Raw genomic sequence first — 13019 nt, forward strand, 5'->3', positions numbered from 1 at the left:
TAATATCATTAAGAAAATAAAAGATAACCTGTAACCATAATTACAAATCATATGACATGACTGGCATCCAGAATATTTAAAACATAACTCAGTAATAAAAAAGACAAGTTACCCAATGAATAAGTGATACAGTATTTGTATAGGTTTTTCCTTAAAGATGATGTACAAATGACTAATAAGTATATGATATTATTGCAATATTATTAGTCATTAGGAAAATGCAAATCAAGACAACGAGACACCACTTCACACTCACTAGGAAAACTGCAATCAAAAATATAAATAACAGATGTTGCTAAGGATGTAGAATAATTCTAACCCTTGTACATCAATGGAGAGAATGTAAGATGGTTCTTGCCTCTGGAAAACTGTTTTGACAGTTCCTCAAGAAGTTAAACACAGAGCTACCCTATAACCCAGCAATTCCACTCTCGGGTATATCCCTAAGAGAAACAAACCATATGTCCACATGGAAACTTGTTCATGAATGTTCATAGCAGCATTACAAACTGAAAATAACTCAAATGCCCATTAACTAAGGAATGGATAAAGTGGAATATTATACCACATTAAAAAAAAGAATGAAGTGTTCATACATACTACATATGAGAACCTTGAAATCATTATGCTAAAAGAAGGCACTCACAAAAGATGACATGTTCTATGATTTCATTTATATTAAAAGTCAAGAATAGGCAAATAGGGAAGCACAGAGTGAAATGTATCATTTATGTAGATGCAGGGTGTTGAGAGAGGAGTAACTGCTAATAAGTAGATGTTTTCCTAGGGAATGACAAAAATGTTTGAACGTACTGTGAGGACTGTTGTACAAGTCTTCTTAGAATCTGATAAAATCACTGAATTCAAATTTAAATGGTTGAATTTTATGGTAGGTGAATGCATCTCAATGTAGTTGTTAAAATATATATATATAATTACAATACTGTTATTAAAATGTAATTGTCAAATTAAATACACTATCAAATAAGAAAACTAAAACAATTTAGTGATGTATTTGATGGCCTTTATTCAAGGGGAAACAATCCTTGGATTGGGGAATACAGTGCCTCTTAAACAATTTAGGACCCTTCGAATGGATTTTGGGCAAGAGCAAGTATTACAGAGAGTTAGAAGAGGCAAAATGGGAATGGGCGATGATTGGCTGGAAAGTCAGGGATTTCCTTCTAAGACTAGCAGGTCGTATTTTCCAGGGTAAGGTCAACTAGCTAATGCTGAGTTGGAGGATTGTGATTGGTGTATATTAGGTTTCACTGACAGATGTTTCCTGCAAATGCAGGCTGACTTAGGTTGGGATTTGTGAGGTGGGCTAGATCACTTGGGTGGCCTCTATTTTGTGAGTTTCCATATGTAATTAATTTTATCAATACTAACATACTTTTGAGAAATGCGCCCAACAACACTTAAGTAATGTTTATATGAAGTTAAACTAATTAAAATGACTTAATGAGTATTTTATTTTCTCTATTTTTCTCACTATATCAATTTGATTTTGATAGCATTAAATATGTAGTGGTGACAAAAAAAACTAAGCTAGAAAAAGCAACTTAATCCTTGGTTATACTCACTTTTGTTTGAAGTTTGGAATTTAGAAAAATAACTATTACAGTTTATATTTAAAAATTATTTAAGTTATATTATTTGAGAATGTGTGTAATGTTGATTCAGTACTGGCATAATTCAAAAGTAATTTAGTTTTGAACATTTAATACAAAATTTATATAATGAAGAATGTAAAAAAAATACTACTTAACCATAAATTGATTTTAAGCTATTAGATCTTTTCTAAAAAGTCAATTATATGACTTAGACATTTCTCTTTTGTTCATTAAAGCTCTACTACACAGGATAACATTTCAATTAACACTGCGTTTATATTCATTTTAAACTAATAACATGAAATGGGAGTGAACACAGTGCTGAAAGAGGTAACTTCGATGCTCTCCCACACATTTTTACATTTCATACTTAGACTCATTTATCTGAGTCTGAGAGAATCATCTCTAATGAATTCTGGTGGTATTTGGGTTAATAGACTTTGTTTCATTAAAGTTGTATGAATTTTATAGGTTTTCAAAATAACTAGGTTGGATTTATTCACACTTATGCTCAACTAATGATTTATTTTAATTTATTCATGTATGACTATAATAAGACAATGATTTTAAATTACTCTGAGTCTTCTGACCTTTTTGCAATTACCTCACACATAAGTATTTCCTAGTTGCTCAATGAAACATGGTCAGGTAAATCACATTTTGACTCAAGACCAGACACCATACTAAAAAGGAAGCTGCAGTCTTATCCTTCTGAGTATAATTTCCAATATTGCAAAAAGATAGGGAAAAAGAAAGAAATGGGAAAAGACAAAGATAAACACAGCAGGAAAAACAGAGACAGACCTCTTCAGAGAAAGAGAGATGCAGAGAGAGGTAGGGAGGAATAAAGATACAGGTAAATGCAGTGATCACAATTGCAAATGGATTCAAACAGGAATTTAAACAGATGCATGGAGGGTCTTATACTGTGGAGGGAGGTGGAAGCAGATGATTGCACTTTCACCAACTAGAAAGTGTATTTTACTGAAACTCAGCTTCAAAGGAATTTTAAAATAATTGAAATAACCAAAAAATTAGATTTTTAAGATAAGATTTACCTATAGGTTTCAGTGTAAAATTCTTTCTACCAAGTGGTGTAATGTTTAGTCATTAATGATAAAATGAAGAGAACACTTCAACAGTAACACTGTTTTACTGACACTCTTCCCATCTTAGCTTCTCTTTTTTTTGAGAAAGTAATCTTACCACACCAGAGTTCTTATAATTTTGTCTTACTTGATTCATTTTATTTTGGCACAACTCAGTCGCCACCACTTTTTTTTCTACCATATATTATTTAATGTTAGAAATAAAAAAGAGATGGAATGGACACAGCTGCTGTGCATGTTTGCCACAGATACACAGAGTTGAATTATATGCCACATCGCCACTGGACTATCTCTGAGTGTAAAGGAGGTACATTTGCTGCAAGCCACAATAAGCACATTTCAGAACTAAATATCAATGTGGTTATAAGTAATTTTAGTGAGCATATACATGACTAAGTCACACGTAGGTACAGAAACAGTTTGATCTGAGTCATATAACTGTGAATACTTATTAAAGAAGTTTGGTTACAGTTCATTATCCCTGAAGCAATCTATGTTAAATTTCAGTCAGAGAAAGTGCAGATTTACATTAACTTACAGAGAAAATAAATGATGAAAGAAAAGTATCTTGGATTACATTTTTACTTAGAAGATCATATAGATTGCTAATTTGAAAGTGAATAATCCATGAACAAAGATTAAACTTTATAGAGATTTTGAATGAATTAATAGCTTTACATGGTTAATCAAGAAATGAAACAACCATTGTTAAAATCTTCTATATGTAATACTGAAGCCACAAAACACACTTTTCTGGTAAAGGCACATGAACACAGAAAGGAGTGTCCTGAAATGTTTTATTAAAGCTACAGGAATTGAGTGATTGACAGTCAATAGAAAGATAGCCAAGTTGGCTTTGGCTTGCCCTTCTTGAAGAGATTAATGCCCTACTCATTCTCCCATGTCAGTTCAGAGATTACTACTCAGTTTCCATAGCAAAGTAGATACATACAATGTGATCATCTGTTCAGCTTCATATTCTCCATAAATAAAATAACCAAGTGATATGCTCTGACCTAACCTTGTTTTGTTGACCATCATCTGTATCAGAAAACTTAGTTTTCCAGCACTGCTGATCTAATGCTGCACAGTATTTTTGCTCGTGTTAGTAACATGATAGAGACTTGTACTTTGTCCCTGGAGGAGACAGATATGAGGTAGGAAGAGACATGATAGAGATCCACCAGAAAGGTAACTTAAAACTAGCAGTTGGGGAAAAGCAGGAGAAGGAGAATAATATTAATTTTATATATTGACTGAATTTAAATAATAAAAGAAAAATGAATACATAAAATGCAATATAATTTATTACTATAAGAAAATGATTAATATTTTTCAGAAAAGAAAATGAGACAGAAAATATAAATGATTTATCCATCATTACAAAGTGATAAGATAATATAAAAGTAATCTAATTCTAGACCATTTGACAATTTGTTCATTTCAAAAAAATTTGTATGGGTCAATTTTCATAATACCCTTTTATTCTCTTGGGCACATTATATTTTTGCCTTTATTTCTGAGAAAATCTTATTTTTCTTCCATTTATTTTCCTGATTTTAATTAATTCTTGTTTTATTTCTTTCATTGTGTAAAACTTGTTCTTAGTTTTAGAATTTCTCTCCCATATTTTATTTTTAAATATCTTCAGACCTGAGTTAGTAAATACTTACTGCTTTTTAGAGTGTTAGTTTGCTTTTACTTCATTTTTAAAAAATTTCATTATTTAGCATGGTCTAATTCTCAAAGGATTAACTTAAGAATTTATTTTGTTATAGTCGCTTTGCAATAATGACTAATATTTGTGTCTATTTATAGTGCAGACAAGATGCAAGAGCATCTCCTTCCATTAGTCTAGTAAAGACAGTTTAACTGATAGCTTATGTTTTTTTGTTTTTTTGTAAGATGGTGATTCCTATGTCTTTTGTTCTCTTTTATCTTAAAAGTTCCTCAAGATACCCCTGTTCATTATTTTTCCTCTCACTACCTAGTTGCCAGTTTATCTTTTTTCCCTTCTTTTCCCCAGTAGTGATGCTTTTTAAAGATTGCCTCAAGTTCCCCAGATTTAAAAATCTGTTCTGAATAATATTTGTTTTGTTCTACCAGGATTTCTTTCCTGTATTTCCACAGTAAGGGAGATTTTTGCTTCTTGAAATTCAACCTATGCTGTTTCCCTTTTCTCCCATCCAAGCCATACGGCCAATATTTTCATGTGCTTTATTCAATATTGTTGTAAATTGATTATTCCTAAAATGCAGAGTTATTTGCTTCAGCATTTCCCCCACATATGTTTTAGTATTTATATTTTGAGAAATGCTAAGTTCATTGTTGTTGTTGCTGCTGCTCATTTTAGACCTAATATATTACATTGCTGATTTAGGCTAGCATTTTCTATTGTTATTCTTGTTACAAGATTGACATAAATTAGATGTAAAATAATTTATTGTGCAAGCAAGTATTTTCATAATGACTAACTCAGATGGATATATCCCGTTGCATTTCAAGGTACAAAGACTGAAACAAGACTATAGTTTTCACAGTAATAACTAATGAAAATGAAATACAAACTATACCTTGTGTTGTAAAAAGATTACCAGAGCTCACTAGTGCATATTGGGTCTTTTTCATTATTCTAGAAAGTCACTAAACTTTTGGAAATCAAAAATAAGTACCATAGCATTAGGAAATAAATCATAAAACACAAATGCACCAATGGAAATCTCGTTTGAGGGGTAAAGGAACTTTAGAAATTACATTCCACTGACTCACAATAAATACTTACACAGGCCAGACATTTTTCCCTAGTTCATAAATGACAAACTAGGAATCCATCTTTATTGGCAGAAATACAACTAACATGGAAATCAGTGAAAAACACATTTTTTTTTCATGCCTTGCCCCAAAATTGTATGTTTTGTTATCTGGCAAAAGTATTTAAAGACAGGCTGAAAACTCAAAGAGATTAAAAATTATTTTATTTATCAGTGAAATACCTTTAATATTATGCTTCCATTATCAACATACTGCAGGATATTTATCACAGAGGAAAAATGTGGGGCACTGCTAAAGACTCAAGTTGAGCAAAGGCTATCACTTGCTTATTCATTTATGATTGTTTTGTTTTCAAAAAGGCATAGGCCATCTTTTTATAAATTCAATTAAGTCCAGTGATTACTCTTGGCTATGACTCATTGAAACAAAGGGCCACGCATTAGAGAGAGATCAAGATGGCAGAGCAAGAGGACAGTGGGCTCACCTCCCCTCATGAACATATCAAAACTACAAATGCAGATATAAAACAACTCTCACTGACAACAACCTAGGAACTAACAGAATAGCTCTTTTACAAACAAGGCTGTAAAGAAGGAACACCAGAGTTTGAAGGAGAAGCAATCTGGTCCAGAACTGCACCCTTAGTAGAGGACAAAGAAGAGGAATGGGTTATCACAGGCTCAGATATCTTACCTAGAGAACAAGGTGTTTGAGCTACATATTAGGCATCCCAGCTTTAGGGGGCCAATATGGGGAAGATGAGTTCCCTTAGCAGGTTTGAAAACTAGTGGGGGCTTACTAGAGGACAGTAAGAAACTGAGCCTCCACTCTTAAAAAGCAAACACATGGACTTGCTTATTTCTATTCACAGTGCAGAGGCAACAGATTGAAAATTGCCTGGGGCTCTGACTGGCCAACCAGGACCACCCCAGTTGGCTGCCCACACTGGGCTCTTGCTTCAGTCCCTCTTGCTCCAGCATTGCTCCCCACTAAGGCAGTACTGCTTTGTCAATGAAACTGTGCACATCTGGAGGGAAAGGAGCTGGCACAAACCCAGGCCTGGCCTCAGGGGCAGAAACAGTCACTGCCGGCTCATGCTTTGGTGTGCACACTCTGAAGGGAGTCAAACTAACTCTGGGACAGAGTCCACCACTTCCACAGAGCATATCCCTGTGTCCACTTGGGTGAGGGTGGGGCAGCTCAATGGTGTGGTACCAACCCCTCCAGCCCCAACACAGATGCCAACCAAGATGTGCACACCATGAGAAAAAGTGAAACCAGCACTAAGTACAGCTCCAAGCCCTCAGGCCCTTGCCATGCTCCAAACCAAGGTGGAGACTGCCATCATACTAGGGAGAATCCCAACTGGCTCAGGGCTCCTGCTCCAGCCCCTTGGGCCCTGATCATGTCTCAGATAGGGTGGTGATGGCCACTGAAAATAGGAGAAGCCCCTGCTTGCTTCTGGCTCAGCTCTAGCTCCTCCAACTCCAGCCCTACCTCCTACCAATGTGGTGTCTACCAGCACATTGTAGAACAAGACATGAACCATGTTCACTACAAATTCAGTCTCCCACTAAAGCCACTGGGCATATGTAGACTGCATAGGGACATTCTCACCCAAAGACATGACTTCAAGACTTGGATAGGTAACTGTTTCACCTAATTTCATAGAGACAGAGAAAATTAAAGTGAAAAACAGAGGAATATGTTTCAAATGAAAGAACAAGAAAAGTCTGAAAAAAGCTAATCAAACAGAAAAATACTTTGAGTTGGGAAAATAATAGACAAAGTGAGAACTTTAAAAGAGAACTAGAAATTTTTTTAAAAATCCAGAGCTGAAGAATACAATAACTGTAAAAAAAAAAAAAAGAAAAAAAACCCACTACACTAGTAGGAATTAATAGCAGATTAGGTGATAAAAAAAAAACATACAAGCAATCTGGAAGATAGAATAATGGAAATCACTCAATCAGAACAGCAAAAAGGAAAACATGAGAATAGTTTAATGGACCACTGAGACAACATTGAATGTACCAACATTAGCATTTTAGGGGTCCCAGAAGAAAAAGAGAGGGAGAAAAGTGAAGAAAATGTATTTGAGTAAGATAATGGCTGAAAAATTTCAGAACAGAAGAAACAGATATCCAGGTAAAGGAATACCAGAGTCCCAAACAAGAGGAACCCAAAGAGATCTACAAGACATATGATATTAAAGTGGCAAAAGTTAAAGATAAAATAAATTATAAAGGAAGCAAGAGAAAAACAAAGAGCCACATACAAGGGAATCCCTCTAAAGCTATCAATCAATTTTTCAGCATAAACTTTGCAGGTCAGAAGGGAATGGCATGATATATTTAAATTACTGGGGGAAAAAAGAAAACCCTCAACTTAGGATACTCTACCCAGCAAGGTTATCATTCAGAATTGAAGGAGAGAGAGAAAAGTTCTCAAACAAGCAAAATCTAAGAGAATTCAGCAAAATCTAAAAGAGTTCATCAGTACTAAACTGCCCTTCCAAGATGTGTTAAAGGGTCTTCTTTAAGTGGAATAAAAAGCCTCCAACAAGAAATAAAGTATAAGGAGGAAACAATTTCACTGGTAAAGGTAAATATATAGTAAAAGCAGTAGATTAATCACTTAAATAAGCTAGTACAGAAGTTACAAAAATTAAACAATCAATTCTAACTATAAGAAACAGTTAAGGGATAGACATGAAGATATAAAATATGCCATCAAAAACACAAAACATCAAAATGTGAGGTTGGAGAGTAAAAAATGTGGAGTTTTTAGAATTTGTTTAAAGTTAAATGACTATCAGTTTAAAATGACTATCAGCTTAAAATAGCAAGATATAGTTATAGGTCAACATATATAAATTCCATGGTAACCAAAAATCAAAAACCTACAATAGATACATAAAAATTGGACAGAAAAGAAGACTAACATAAACACTAAAGAAAATCAAGCCACAGAGGAAGAGACTAAAAAATAAGAAAACAGAGCAAAACTACAAAAACAACCAAAAAAGCAAATAACAAAATGAAATACATAGTACATACCTATCAATGATCATTTGAAATATCAATGGACTAAATGTGTCAATTAAAAGACACAGAATGGCTGATTGGATTTTTAAAAGAACAAGATCAATTTATATGCTGCCTATAAGAGAATAATTATAGAACTAAAAACACAGTCTGAAAGTGAGGGAATAGAAAAAGATACTCCATGCAAATGGAAACAAATAGAAAGCTGGAGTAGCGAAACTCATATCAGACAAAGTAAACTCTAAAAGTCTATAATGAAAAACAAAGACAGCCATTACATAATGAGAAAAGAATCAATACAAGAGGATGTAACATTTGTAAACATATGTGCACCTAATATACGGGCATCTAAATACATAAAGTAAATATTAACAGTCATAAAGGGTGAAATTGACATTAAAACAATAATAGGAGGGTACTTTAACACCCTACTTATATCAATGGGGGGATTATCCAAACAGAAAATCAATAAGGAAATCATGGCCTTCAATGACACAACAGACTAATTGGAGTTGATAGGTATCCATAGGACATTTCATCCAAAAACAGCAGAATAAACATTCTTTTCAAATGCACGTGGAATATTCTCCAGGATATATGATATGGTAGGCCACGAAACAAGTCTCAACAAGTTTAAAAGATGTTTGATAAAAAAATTATCAAGCATCATTTCCAAACCAAATAGTATAAAATAGGAAATAAATTATAGGAAAAAATGGGAAAAACACAAACACATGGAGTCTGAACAACATGCTACTAAAAAATGGGTCAATAAAGAAATCAAAGAGAAAGTCAGAAACCTCTTGCAAATAATGACAGAAAAGCACCACTTTCCAAAATCTATGGGATACAACAAAAGCAGTTCTAAGAGTTTTATAGCAACACAGGCCTATTTCAAGAAACAAGAAAAATTAACAATATAGCTTATCATCTAACGGAATTAGAAAAAGAAAAACAAAGCCCAGAGTCAAAAGAGGGAAGGAAATAAGGAACACAGAGGAAGTAAATAAGGAACACAGAGGAAGTAAATAAAACAGGGTTGAAAAAGCAACAGAAGAGATCAGTGTAACGAAGAGGTAGTTTTTTGAAAAGATAAGCAAAACTAGTAAGTCTTTACCCAGACTCATTGAAAAAAAAAAAAAGACTTAGACATAATAAGACATGAAAAAGGAAAAATTACAACTGATATCACAGAAATACAATCATAAGGGAATACTATGAACAGTTATAATCCAACAAATTGAACAATCTTGAAGAAATGGATGTATTACTAGAAACATAGAATCTTTCAAGATTGATTCAGGAAGAAACAGATAAACATATAAACCAATTATCAGATTTGAAATTGAATCACTAATCAAAAATTTCCAAACAAACAAAAATTCAGGATCAGACAGCTTCACAGGAGAATTCAATTAAACATATATAGGAAAGCTAATACCTATCCATCTCAAACTGTTCCAAAAAATAGAAGAGGAGGGAACACCTCCAAATTCATACCACAAGGCCATTTTTATTCTGACACCAAAACCAGACAAAGACACCACAAAAAAGAAAACTGCAGGCCAATATAGCTGATAAATATAGATGCTAAAATCCTTAACAAAATATTAACAAATTGAATTGAAGAATATATAAGAAGGATAATACACCAAGATAAAGTGATATATATTCCAGGTATGCAAGGATGGTTCAATGTCCACAAATCAGTCAATATGATAAGCCATATTAACAAAAGGAAGGATAAAAATTATCTCAATAGATGCAGAAAAAACTTCAGACAAAAATCAACATCCATTTATGATAAAAACAAAGTGGGTACAAAGACAATGTACCTCAACATAAGTAAATTCTAGATATAACAAGCCCATAGCTAACATCATATTCAATAGTGAAAAATTGAAAGCATTCCCTCTAAGATCAAGAACAAGACAAAATGTTTATCACTTTTATTCACACAGTATTAGAACAAAGAGGACACTAATGAACTCATCTACAAAACAGTAACAGACTCGCAGACATAATAAACAATTTTATGGTTACTGGGGGAAAAGGGGTGGGAAGGGATATATTTGGGAGTTTGAGATTTGCAAAGGTTAACCACTATATATAAATATAGATAAAAAACCAAATTTCTTCTGATAGCAAAGGAAACTATATTCACTGCCTTGTAATAGCCTTTTATGAAAAAGAATATGAAACAAATATATGTATATATATATATATATATATGCATGACTGGGACATACACCAGAAATTGACATATCATTGTAACTGACTATACTTCAATGAAAAATAAATAAATAAATAAATAATAAAAAGAAGTCCTAGTCACAGCCATCAGACAAGAACAGAAATAATATGCATTCAAATTACAATGGAAGAAGTGAAACTGTTACTATTTCAAATTACATGACCATACATAAAAACCTTATATACTCCACCACAAAAATATTAGAAAAAATGAATTAAGTAAAGTTGTAGGACACAAAATTAATTACGCAAATCAGCTGCTTTTCTATACACTAACAATGAACCATCAGTAAGGGCAATCAGGAAAGCAATCCCATTTAAAATCACATCAAAAATAAAATGTGTAGGAAAAAGCTTAATCAAAAGGTGAAAAACCTATATTATGAAACTATAAGATATTAATGAAGGAAACAGAAGATGATACAATTAAATGGAGAGATATCCCATGTTGATAAACTGGAAGAAATACTGTTAAAATATCCATACTCCTCTAAGCAATCTACAGATTTAATGTTAAGAATACCCATGACAGTTTTTCATAGAACTAGAAAATAATCCTAAAATTTGTATGGAACCACAAAGACAATGAAGAGCCACAGCAATCTTGAGAAAAAAAGAACAAAGCTGGCAGTATCATGCTTCCTAACTTCAGATTATACTACAAAGCTACAATAATTAAAAACAGTGTGGTACTGGCACAAAACAGACACAGATCAATGGAACAGTATAGACAGCCCCCAAAATAAACCTACACACATACGGTAAATTAATCTACAACAAAGGAGACAAAATATACAATGGGGAAAAGACAATTTCTTTAATAAATGGTGCTGGGAAAACTGGATCTCTACATACAGAAGAATAAGATTAGAGCCCTTACTCACACCATGTACAAAAATAAACTCAAAATGTAAACTCTAAGACCTAAAACCATAAAACTTTAGAAGAAAACATGAGTACACTTTTCTACATTCATCTTAGTAAAAATTTTTTGGATATGTCTCCTCAGGGAAAAGAAACAAAAGCAAAAATAAGTAAGTGGGACTACATCAAACTAAAAAGCTTTTCCACAGTGTAGGAAACCATCAGCAAAGTGAAAAAGTGGCCTACTGAATGGGAGAAGATATTTGCAAATGATATATCTGATAAGAGGTCAATATCCAAAATAGACAACTAATATATCTCAACATCAAAAAAAATCCAATTTAAAAATAGGCAGAATACCTTAAAAGACATTTTTCCAAAGACAACATACAGCCAACAGACACATGAAAAGTTGCTAAACATCACTAATTATTAGGGAAACCCAAGTCAAAACCACAATAAAATATCACTTTACACCTGTCAGAATGGCTATTTTCTAAAAGACAACAAATAACAAGTGTTGGCAAGGTTGTGGAAAAAAAAGTATCCTTGCGCACTGTTATTGGGAATGTAAATTGGTGTAGCCATTATGGAAAACAGTATGGAGATTCCTTAAAAAATTAAAAATTGAACTACCATAAAATACAGCAAATCTACCACTGAATATTTATCTGAAGAAAATCAAAACATTAATTTGAAAAGATATATGCATCCCTATGTTCATTGCAGCATTATTTACAATAGCCAAGACATGGAAGCAACCTAAGTGTTCATCAATAGATTAATAGTTAAAATGCAGTATATATATACAATGGCATATTACTCAGCCATGGAAAGAATGAAATGCTGCCATTTGTAGCAACATAGATAGACATAGAGAATATTACGCTTAATGAAATATGTCAGACAGAGAAAGACAAATATTGTATGATTTACACATATGTGGACTCTAAAAAACAAAACAAATGAACAGAGTCAGATAAACAGAGAACAAACAGGCAGTTGCCAGAGGGAGGGGGCTAGGGAGAGGAGAGAAATAGCTGAGGGAGATTAAGAGGTACACATTTTCAGCTATAAAATAAGTCTTAGGTATGAAATGTACAGTATGGGAAATATACTCAATAATTACATAATATCTATGTATGGTGAAATTGTACCTGGACTTATCATGGTGATCATTCTGAAATATATAGAAATATCAAATCACTATGTTGTGTACCAGGAAATAACATAGTGCTTTGTCAATTGTACTTCAAAAAGAACCAAGAAGTTGTTGCATATTTATACAATGGAATACTACTCAGCCATAAAAATGCCATTTGCAGCAACATGGATGGACTTGGAGATTGTCATTCTAA

Source organism: Vicugna pacos, chromosome 1 (assembly GCF_048564905.1).
Source record: "Vicugna pacos chromosome 1, VicPac4, whole genome shotgun sequence".
In the NCBI taxonomy this organism is placed as follows: Eukaryota; Metazoa; Chordata; class Mammalia; order Artiodactyla; family Camelidae; genus Vicugna; species Vicugna pacos.